The sequence below is a fragment of the Periplaneta americana genome, chromosome 8, assembly GCF_040183065.1.
Source record: "Periplaneta americana isolate PAMFEO1 chromosome 8, P.americana_PAMFEO1_priV1, whole genome shotgun sequence".
NCBI lineage: Eukaryota > Metazoa > Arthropoda > Insecta > Blattodea > Blattidae > Periplaneta > Periplaneta americana.
In genome coordinates this window covers 153939134-153951487 of record NC_091124.1, presented here as the reverse complement: position 1 = coordinate 153951487, position 12354 = coordinate 153939134, and positions in this window count along the sequence as shown.

The following is a 12354-nucleotide window of genomic DNA, read 5'->3' as shown; positions in this document are numbered from 1 at the left end:
TTTACGACGTTTTATCATCTGCGACTGTTATCTAGCGTCTGAGTGAAATGAAGGTGACAATGTCAACGAAATTAGTCCGTGGTCCAGCGCCGAAGGTTACCCAACATTTGCTCTTTATGGTTGAGGAAAAATACCGGAAAAAACCTCAACCAGGTTACTTGTCGCAACAGGATTTGAACCCGTGCCCGCTCGTTCCACGGTCAGACATGCAGGGCCGGATTTAGGTATAGTGCCGCCCCTAGGCAGCGCCAAAAAGTTGTCGCCCCTCAACTCCCACAAACAATTTACTCGTATATGTAGCTATTGTACAGGTCATGTTTAGTTTAAATTAGTTTAAAAAAGTTACAATTCAGAAGGCAATAAATTACTGGAATAAAAATACATGCAGCTTACTTGTGAATTATAAAGATTTTCTCCGCACTTTCTTCACAGAGAAAGCATTGATGGTGTCACCAAAGTCGATCTGACGAAACATATTACCAGTCTCTATGCAAAGAAACATTATTCAAATTTATTCATCGTTGAAACAAAATTGATTTGTGAAAGTCAGGCTGTGGTTTATTTTTAAGCATTGGTATTGTTGGTGGTATAAATTATTACGAGTATTACTTACATCGATAGGAAGAATAAAGTAAATTGAAAAATAAACTCCAACTCTTTGCGGATGCACATGCTGGAAAGTGATTACCTAAATAGTACTTTGACGATATACGTATATATTGGAAATGTAACTAAGAGTTGTGGTTACTATTCATAGTGATACATAATAAACACATTCAATTTTATTTTCAACAATGCATTCTTGTTTGTACAAGCAGTTAAATTTAAGCAGTTTCATAGTACAAGGTGCGACAATGGAATCGGACGGTTTTAGAAGGTCGTTTACCGAGCAACATGAGGGGTTATGGATATCGATCGACCGTCGTTTGTTAGCATTTTTATGCCATTTTGTGTAATCATGGAAGTATGGAGCTCGGAGCGTCGTGCTTTCGTCATAGAGACATTTTTCAAGAATGGTGATTCAGTTGTGAAAACTCAGCGTGCCTTTCGTCTCCAATTTAATGCTGGTCGCCATGGAGCCGTTGCTGATCACAATACCGTATTGAGATGGGTACAAAACTTTCCATTATCAGCATTAGCTTGCAAGAATAAATCACAATGACACGTTCGAAGTGTACGAACGCCAGATAACATTGAGCGAGTAAGAAAGGTTGTTACGAGGAGTCCACATCGATCAGGCTATAGTACTGCAACTTTCAGAACGTTCTGTGCGCCGAATATTGTATTCAGATCTTAAGTTTCATCCATATAAACTTATGATTGTTCAGCAATTGAATGAGGGAGACTATGTCCAACGCAGGACGTTCGCCGAGAGAATGGTGGAAATTTTGGCTGACGAAGTTATGTTCATGAGTGACGAGGCACATTTCCATTTAAATGGTTATGTTAATAAGCAGAACTTTAGATACTGGGCCCCCGAAAATCCTAACGAACTACACGAGCATCCGCTTCACTGTGCAAAGGTTACAGTTTGGTGTGCTGTGTCTCGATACTGCGTCATAGGCCAGTATATATATATATATATATATATATATATATATATATATATATATATATATTTTTAGGAGAACGGGAACACCGTGACAGTGAATAGTGAACGCTACGTCGAAATGCTGAGGACATTTCTTCAACCAGAACTGCGTAGGCGTCTACGTGGGATTGATAGACAAATTGTATGGTATCAGCAAGATGGTGCTATGGCTCATACGGCAGAAAATTCAATGACAGTTCTGCGCCGCGTGTTTCCAGGGCACATCATTTCTCGACGTGGCGACATTCCCTGGCCTCCCCGCTCGCCTGACCTTACCGTCTGCGACTACTTTCTGTGGGGTTAACTGAAGTCCAAAGTGTACGTAAACAGGCCCCAAATAACTGATGACCTGAAGATTGCCATTGGCCAGGAAATCGTCAGCGTTGATGGCGAAATGTTGGAAAAAGCGACACGCAACTTCAAAAAAAGACTTGAAGAGTGCATAGAGAGAGACGGACACCATTTGAAGGACATAATTTTCAAGACAATCTAAATGTATGTCAACAAAATGGCATATATAGTCAGTTTTTTGGCAGTAATAGATCTGTTCTAATAGACATAACTACCGAGTTATTTCCGTTTGAAAAACGTCCGATTCCTCTGCCGTACCTTGTATAATAACGTGATACCATAAATTACAGTATAATTATGCAGCGGCACACTTTCCTTTTACTCTCGCCACGACCGTGACAACGCGATAACAAAACAATATCCGACTTTCACAAAGTGTTAAAGAACAAACTTCAGAAAATATTTAACAAGTGTTTCAAAAATAAATTTCACTGTAAAATGAAAAAAGGAAGAGTGAGAGAGAGAGAGAGAGAAAATGCCGCCCCCTGGAAATTGCCGCCCTAAGCAACTGCCTAGGTTGCCTAGACCTAAATCCGGCACTGCAGACATACTAACCGTTATTCCACAGCGGTGGACGACAATAGTTCTTCTTCTTCTTCTCCCTTCAAGGTTTAGGTGATATCACCTGTTCCGGTCTCTATCGTCCAGCCACCTCTTGCGAGGTCTACCCAGATCCCTTTTCCCGATCGGGCGATAATTCATTATCTTCTTTGGTAGCCTATTCTCTGCCATTCTGTCAACATGATCTTTCCATTTTGTTTTATTTTTTTCTACCATGTCGTGTACTGAGAAAATATTTAAATCTGATCTTATTGTTTCATTTTTTATTTTATCGGCTTTAGTGCATCTTCTTACGTATCTCATAAATTTCATCTCTGCTGATTGTATACGTGATTCTTCTTTTTTTGTTATTGTCCATGATTCAGAGCCATATATAAGAGTAGGTACAGCCATAACTTTATAAAATTTCATTTGAGTTTCTTTTCTCGCTTTTCTTCCTAAAGTTCTTCCAATTGTTCCACATATCATCTGAAATCTATTAACTTTCTTCTCAATATCTTTCTCATAATTAAAACTAATATCACATCCTAGATAATTGAAGTGGGATACTTGTTCTAAAATGTTTCCATTTACTATTATCTTAGATCTAACAGGATTTTTCCCTTTAAAAGCCATTATCTTTGTTTTGTTTGCAGATATAGTTAGATTGTAAAATATTGCGTTTTGGCTTAATCTATACACTGCTCTTTGTAGGTTATCTTCTGTTTCCTGGATAATTATTTGATCATCAGCGTATAGTAAAGTATTTAAAGGTGTGTTAGATTCTATTTTAATCGCAGTCTGTATTTCATCTTTCCACTTCAAAACTAGATCGTCAATATATAAATTAAACAGAGTGGGTGATAAACTGCACCCTTGTCGAACACCTAAATTTGTTAAAATTGCTTCTGACACTTTAAAACCTGAGCTAATAACTATTTTGGTATTTATATATAAACTCTTAACGGCACTAATAAGGTGCTTAGGAAAGCCTCTTATTTCCAGTATTTTCCATAAAAGGGGTCTTTTCACTTTATCGAAAGCTTTTTCATAGTCAATGTATGCTAAGTGGGTTTCCAAACCAAACTCTCGACGTTTTTCAATAATCTGCCTCATTATAAATATATTATCACTAGATGAGCGTCCTTTTCTAAAGCCTGATTGTCCCTCTGATATTACTACATCAGCAATAGCTTGTAATCTTTGATTATAATAGTTATAACAATAATAATGAGTATTTGTTAATCTCTTTTGAGGATTATTTAGACACAATTATTTCGATTAAAACAAAATAGTATCAGTGAACGCTTAGCTCTGTGGACAGCAACAACATTACATTCTGAAGGACAATGGACAGTTTTTAATCCCATGTTCATTTGTCTTTTTGTTAAAGGATATTGCTGTTTTTTGTGCGTAGGACTTTTGTTATCCTGTCGCCATTTAAGTCGATATGGATCTACAACGTTTGTCTACTGACATTTAATCCAGAAAAGAAATAAATGATTGCGTCAGTGAGGAAAATGAAGACGAAGTGTACGAGCTAGGGAATGAGCGATGCGGTAATTTGTATTTATTTAAGACATCCACAGAACCTCGCAACAGAGCATGTCATGACTATGTTTAGACTTGGTTTTGCCCAACGTTGAGTGATCTCGTTTCATACCGCAAGGCATATTAGCCCTTGTCTTTGATATATTCAACGAGACTGTATAATATAACTTCTCGTTTAGGCAAGACAATCTACTTCAAAATCGAAGCACTTGGGTCGCGAAAGAGCTTCGTACTTTTTGCGTGGATCGTGGACAACAAACAACAAAATTAAAAACGTGTGAGCTGGTTACAAGTCGATTTTTTTTATATAGTTCTTGTGTACGAGTTTCAAAATTTGAACATTTACAGAGCGAACAGTAAACATTACATTTCATTCGCCTAATTGTCAGGTGAACTGGCTCGTAATTACTGAATGTAGGCAATATTCGTCCAATACCAGTACAGTCATGTCCCATAACTATGGTCCTGGAACACAACTGTGGTCCACGATTCAAAGATCATTGTAGAAGTAACATAGACAGTTTATAGATAGTTGCAGTGACTTGGCTCCAAACTACAGTACCTACAACAAAACTATAGATAAACGAGGTACTACGTTATGGAGTACAAAATTTGAATGGTTGTATCGTGGACCATAGTTGTATTCCAGGACCATAGTTATGGAAAGTGACAGTATTTAAAGAGAAAATAGACAGGATGACGAATACACAGTTGCCATGCCATGTCAAAAATTTCAAGAATCCTCAAACCGTGTATTTCTGAATAATACAAAAATATTTTCACAGCAATAAAATATCTTATTTATATATTTTGTAGGCCAACTTCCTCCTATGAAAAAATAAAGTGACATATGAAAATATAACTAGCAAAAAGAAAATGATATACCTAAGAAAGGTGGGTTTCATAATCCCACTGTCCCTATACACAGCCCTTTGATTAACAAATTTCTATATATATTTCGTAATGATTGTGATGAAATTTGGAACACCTTCTGGTCCTTCTGTATCTCATATATACTCGTAGTTTCCTGTCCGAGAGTGGGTCTTTCACTGCAAACCTAGCACATTCCAATCTTTCCTATTTTCTGCCTTCCTCTTATCGCACACATACCATATATCTTTATGTTGTCTATCTTCTGATATCTTCTTCTGACCCGAACTTTTCTCTGGTTCACTATTCTTTCCAACGCATCCTTCAGTAGGCAGTGTCTTCTTAGCCAATGATCTAGTAAATTTCTTTTTCTCTACCATATGAGTTTCAGAATTATTCTTTCTTCTCTCACTCTTTCTATCACAGCTTCATTTTGCATTCTGGCTATCCATTACACAAGCTCCATTCTCAAATGAAGAGGCAATATATTGCGTGCCCTTCACGAGTTGCTTATGTTATAGATCAACCCATACTCTCTGTTTGTAAACCGGAACGAAACTAAAACATTCAAACCAGTATACAACTGTAGTTTCATCCACAAAACTGGGTGGCGTATTCTACGTGCCTGTGTATCCCTAATATAATACATTTTTTTTTTCACAGACAATTTCCCCGGGTCAGAAACCATGTGAATATTTGAACTTAGATGAAAAAGAATAATGTACTTCAATAGGACAAAAGTAATAAAAATTTTGCGTTTTAAAACTATCTAAAACTATCAAACAAATTAGTGTAAACTTGCAGCTTCAATATAAAAATTTGTAGGGCTAATTTCTTAGATATCAGAATATGTATACCACATAAGAATGGGATGTAATACATTTCTCTCCTAGAGTTCTAGGGGCAGTGAATGATGAGCATAGAAAATGATTTCAGAAAAAATATTTTAGTGGATGAAACAGAAATATCAAAGTAAATTGAGTCATATGGCTATCTACGACTGGACACTGCGAAAGCATGTTTGATACCTAATATATACCAGAAAATTAAGAGGGAGTATATTTTAAGCAAATGCATCGTATTTCAATGACTTCGCCCTTCAGCCCACATTCCCCTCACTTGTTTAGAAATTCTAAATCAATTGCCTACTTCACAATTAAAAATACTCTCTGGTTATGTGAAAATAGCGCAAATTATCGCTTAAGACGAATCTGCACAACACAAAACAGACATTCACTTAGTTGCTATTGGATGAAAATAAATTCCACCTACATGTAGGAAATGCAACTGAGTCCACTGAATTTTAAAATTAATACAAAATAACGTGAATGGTGGGAACAGATCTGTTGGCATATTTGAATCTAAAGATTACCTAGTATGGCTCACGTGATAAGTAGAACGTTTCCTTTTATTACTTGTACAGTCTAATCATTGTGGTTATATAAGACGATGAGTTTACTGGGCTCGAAATACGGATTTAATCATTACAGTATACCGTGGAGAGAATCGCGTCAGGAAATGACGTATCTTCCTGTCCAGCCATGACCTAATTGCCAAGGATTTGAGCTAATGTCAGTAACAGATAGGCGTATCTTCCTCGTCATCGAACCTCACTAACTAGAAGTACGATAAGGAAATTCAGAAGTCAGTGATTTCCTCCCGAAGAAGAGCACGGAAGAGGAAGTAAGGGATGTTTAGTCGTAGAAGTAGTTTCGGCGAATAGCTCATCAGTTCTGAGACATTTAAAACCTGATTGATTCTTGCACAGCAAGACTGCAAACTACAAACTTTGATCACGACATTTGAGAAATATTCTTGGAATACACGTTACAGAAACAGATAAAAATGTAGAGGAATGAGTGCATCGCTAAGGACAATATAAATCAATTTCCTATCTCTTGCTGACGATCAAGGTAGGTCTAATTGAGGTGTTAACATTTATTGAAGAAAGAATAATGTACGGTCAAGTATCTTGGACCTTGGGGTTTTCAGTCACTAAATTTTATCGAAACTAGGACTATATCAGAAAAATTTATAAAGCGTCATGCGATGAAAACATGAGAATAGAAACAACACCAGTGTTATTCAAGAGCTTATTAATTCAGGCTTTTAGGAAAGAGGCACATGGGACAAACAACACAAAATATGGAGAGAACTGTTTATTTGAAGGTTATAATAAATAGATGATGATAATGACGATGATGATGATGATGATGATTTTCTTAGTTGGTTACTCAACGACACTGTATGAATTACTAGGATGTTTAGTATACATGGAATTGGTGATAGCGAGATTATATTTCGCGAGATAAGACAGAGGTTTCGCTATAGATTACCTGACATTCGCTTTTCTGTTGGGTAAAACGTCGGTAAGAACCGAACTATGTAATCAGCCCAAGCAGGAATCAAACCCATATCCAATCAGCAAACAAATGTTCCTATTAGCGTCGTGCATTACAGCCCCTATGTTAGGCTCAAATTTGCCAAGTCTCTGTAGAACCGAAGTTCGCTTTGCGTTTGCTCAATATTTTCCTTTCTTCTTATTTATTTCTCTCCTGCGTCTTTATGCTTTAACTGCATAAGCATGGCTGATTGAACAAACGCAAAGAGAACTTCGGTTCTATAGAAACTCGGGAGATATGGCCCGAACATAAGGCCTCTTACCGGGTTTTAAAGAATTCGTTTATTTTTTTAGTTTACAAGCTTCACTTCTACGTATTGTTGAATGCCCATGGAGTAAGACGAAGTTTGTAATATCTTCATATACCTTCTCATCTTCGAACATTGCACGACACTATTGCCTACCATCTGAGTTACGCCGGCGGCTGATAAGGAAATCTCAGGCTGTGAGGAAGAATGTATGGTGAGCTCAAATTTGTTGACCACTCGTTTCACTCTGTTTTTCATCGTTTCGTTGAAGAAAGTTAAAATAATTTTGAAGGAGAAAGCCGAAGTAATCTAATAGCTACAACTCATGCATTATGTCCGGACACTTCCCACTCTTCCTACAGAGCTGCGCACGAGATCGGATGAGTCTACTTACGAATTATAGGGGAATGGATTAGTCTTTCCCTTGAACTCGGTAGACACACGGCTGACCTTCCTTCTACTCCTACTCCCTCTACACAAACGTTGTTCCCGTACTGCACGTCGCGAGTGTCTTGACAAAATGCATGAGCTGTACCTCACGAGGGAATGGAATGTCGCAGACACTATTCGCAGCATGGCTGAACAGCAACAAGCTAGGGTCGCCGAAGATACGAAGATATAAACAAATCTGGGAAGATAGAGTGGTGAGAGGGGTATCGCTATCTTCGCTAGACAACGGATATGAACCCTTGTGACGGTGGCTGAGATGGTGATGATGATGACGATGACGATGATGATGATGATGATGATGATGATGATGATGATGACGAATTTGAGTATGTATTCCGTGACCTTTATTAACTACGCAGTTCTCAGTTCTAGCCTATTACTTGTAACTAGTGTTTGTTTAAAATAATTCTCCTCAAGAGATAAAGACAAAATGGAACAAAAGTCAATAGGCTTGAAGATACGTTATCATGTGATCATTTTAAGGTCGTAATTTTTCAGTCGCTATTTCAAATCCTAATTTTATAGCTCTGAAGAAAACCAGTATGGCACACATGATATGCATGGATTATTAGCTCATGTTTTACATTTCGACTAAAATTAGTGACTTATGCGGAAACATTGAAGTTATGCATAGGTTGGAATTTTACAAATTTCAGTTACGAGCACTCAATATCGGATTCCATGTGCCTGAAAAGAATTTTTAACCTAATGTACAAATTTAATTGGCAATTGCGAAAAACGAATGTGATATACTGTACAGCGAAAGAAGACATACATGTTATGTCATTATAGAGCGGTGCAGACGGAGCACATGACAGACAGAATGGCATCATAGCAAGGGTTCCGACGTTACTCGGCGTGTTCCCTGTGTACAAGCGACGGTCATGTACACGATGTGTTGACGTACAGACGACACAATAGAAATGACACAGTTCTCTCACGTTTCTACAATTAATTTCCTACAGATACTTTAGTAAGATTTCAAAATTACAAAACTAATTAACCATTTCATCCTAAACAAATAATATACTGTATACATGTATGATTTCATACAGAACGCAAACAAAATCACTGTTTATTTGTAATGGGTTCATGTTATTCTATTCGCAAAAGCACTTGAAAAATAGTTTTTTGTTTTTCCTTTTCTTTACAATGAGTGTGATTTATTAATGCACATGTTATACGTTATCAGATTTCTTCCAAATATTGTTACAATGCACAACAAATGACATTTGTAAGTTATTAACAGAAAACGATTTTCGTCTCTCTGATAGCATGGCCTTATATGTGGAGAGGCTTCTTTCTACGTCTGTTGAGACAACTAGGGCATACGTAAAATCCTGTAAAACATTTTTTTTTCAACTTCTGTTAGTTCTTCAAAGGAATCCTTATCTCCAGAAATACTGTCACTAATCTTTCAGAGTTTATAATATCCACCATTTTTTCAACTTATTTGTTATTTTCGCAGATATTATTTTACCAATTTTATCGTCTACTTGAGTCACTTTCTTCCAGATATTTCGCAATAGGGAAATCTGATCAACCAGTTTTGTAACAGACTTTTCTAAAGCTGTTATACAATCAGGAATAAACCCATAATTCGATTCAATGTATTCCAATTTGTTTTATGCTTGAATCAATTAACAAAAATATCACCTTATTCGGAATTAAGTCTCTTAAACTTTGCCGAACGAATTTGCTCCGCCTTAGACATCGTAACACTAGAACTGAACTGTTCTTATGTTCCTTCAGTATTGACGTTTGCTTTACTACGCTGTACCTACTGCTTGGAGCTATCCGGTGTACCGCAGAGTCAGACCTCTGCAGTACACAAGGTGAATTTACAACCCTTGCCCTGTTGCCGGTGTGTCGAACAACTGCTCCCTTTGCACTGATTAACTTAAACACAAATTGATTCTTTCGAGCTGAAGCTCACACATTGAGATACTCTGTGTACAGAAGGTGATTCACTATTATATCGGAACTTATTGAGTTCATTCCTGGCGTTATTTCACCAAAATTAATGTTAATTTGAATCTCAGTCTCCTTTCTTAGTAACTTAATCACAACTAGAAAGTTGGTACCAAAGGTATCAAGTTGTGTGAGCTTGGACTACCTATATCTCTACCGAATGAAAAGTCTAGTAACGCTGCTCTCAATGTCAGTGAACCATAACGACAAACATGTAGTACAGCCGGGTGATAACCAAATATGTGTTCCAATCGTCCACGGCCTTAGAACAAGAAAATAATAAACGAATAATATAAAAAAACAATAATTTTTAATGAAATTCGTATCTCCCAATCTAAAATAATTTACACACACACATACACACACACACACACACACACATATATATATATATATATATATATATATATAAAAGACATACAAAGTATACAATTATAATTATAGCCTCATTATAACAAATAACAACGAACATTTTCATTTTATCCTTTTATGTTCAGAAAAAATAAAAACAATATTTCTACTCTGAAAATATTCATTCTACGTCACAAGATGTTACTGGAGCAAATCTGAAGTATGATACAGTATTTCTTACTGTCATTAGGTGAACAACAACTTTGTGAATATAATAGTATATCTCGTATGTGGCACATAATATTAAACCCATAATTGTTTACAAGAAAATTTTTCATTTCTATTGTAATGACAGCTAGGAAGTTCGAATCGTAATTGCGATGTTGAATTTGGACTGTAACGCAACCGAATGCATAGCAGCACGAGACGTCAACATTTAGCAAAGAATAATCCGGGAAAAAATAAACGTGTTACACACTCCTGTTTGCATAATTATTTAATGACAGATGAGTTTGCTTTTTTGGAATCATGCATAATTTTAATATTACGTAAATAATAAAGTAATAACAGCATAGTTCACTTTGTTCAAAACTTAAACTTTTAATACAAATCAACAATATTCTTAAAACTATTAACGACTGTACAGTACACAGCTCCACAGAATGATACTATGCGTTGTTTGTGAACGGCGCGCGGCGTATCATCTGTAGCGAGCGGGAACAGAGCAGGCGTGAGTGCATCTATACTCCTCTGTAATCTACCGTTTCTGTACGAACTTCTACCTATGTTAGTAATCCATGCTCACCTGATTTAATTCCCCTCCATTTCTGGCTTTGGGATCATTTGAAAACTACTATATGAGAAGTAGAATGCAGAGAATCGTCATGAGTGGATTGTTGTAGCTTATTAAAAATAATACGCAACGATCAGTGGCAGTGGCGGCTCGTGGGTATTGAATTAAGGGGGGCTGCATACAAAAATAAACCAAGCAACTTATTTTATTTAAAGATTAGTTCCATGCGCCTTATCTTGTAAATTGTGTTTAAATGAGACAGGCTCATGCCAGTAGATTTACTGGCATTTAAAAGAATCCTGCGGACAAAATTTCGGCACACCGGCGACGCTGATATAACCCGTGCAGTTGCAAGTGTCGTTAAATAAACCATAATTTAATTTTTTATATGAAGATTTGAACCTTAGAAATATCTAACTGGCGATGTTGTAGTTGGTTATATAATACATGATACATCAATAAATGAAAAAATAACTGAGCCAGAAGAGTACGGACCAGGGCGCTTGCCTCATTTATTGTGATGTTAGACGTTTCAGATTCCATTATGGTTTGGAAACATTCTAGCAATGCCTACTTATTCTCATGAACAACATTTACTGTTCTTATTTTAAAACTCCATCTTGTTGCCCCAGCTGATGGAATTATCTTTGAAACACATTAATCTAATACAGACTGTGTGGAGATCGACAGAAGAAAGCAGGGATACTGGATAAATTATGAAAAAATATGCGAGCCTTTGTATTTTCTTTAGCGACTCTTTCCATTATGATGGGCACTTCATTTCACATTTCTCCTGAATTGTTAAGGTACTGAACTGAATAGACTGTAAATATTGTACAGAATTAAACATTGCTGCACTTGTTATACTCACAACATTAAAGAAAATGTATTTAAAACTGCGCGCTACTGACAAACTGCTGCAAATTTTGCAGCGCCTGGAAACTCTGGAATCACGGCAAGGGGCAGCAGGGTAAAGGGGTAAAACTAACGCGCAAAGCATCCGAGACGAGACTGGCAGCTCCAGGGGAGGAAATGGCTTCACCCTATAGTCCTTGTCTCTGGTTTCGCTCTGGCAGCATCAGGGGAGGAAGTGACTTCACTAACGATTGCGTGCATGTCATTGAGAGCGAAATTTTTAAAAAAATTCGACTCGCTAAATAGAGACTGTATAATAAATGTAATTCACAACATAAAACGAGACAAGAGCCACAAATGTCTGGGGGTGCTGCAGCTCCGC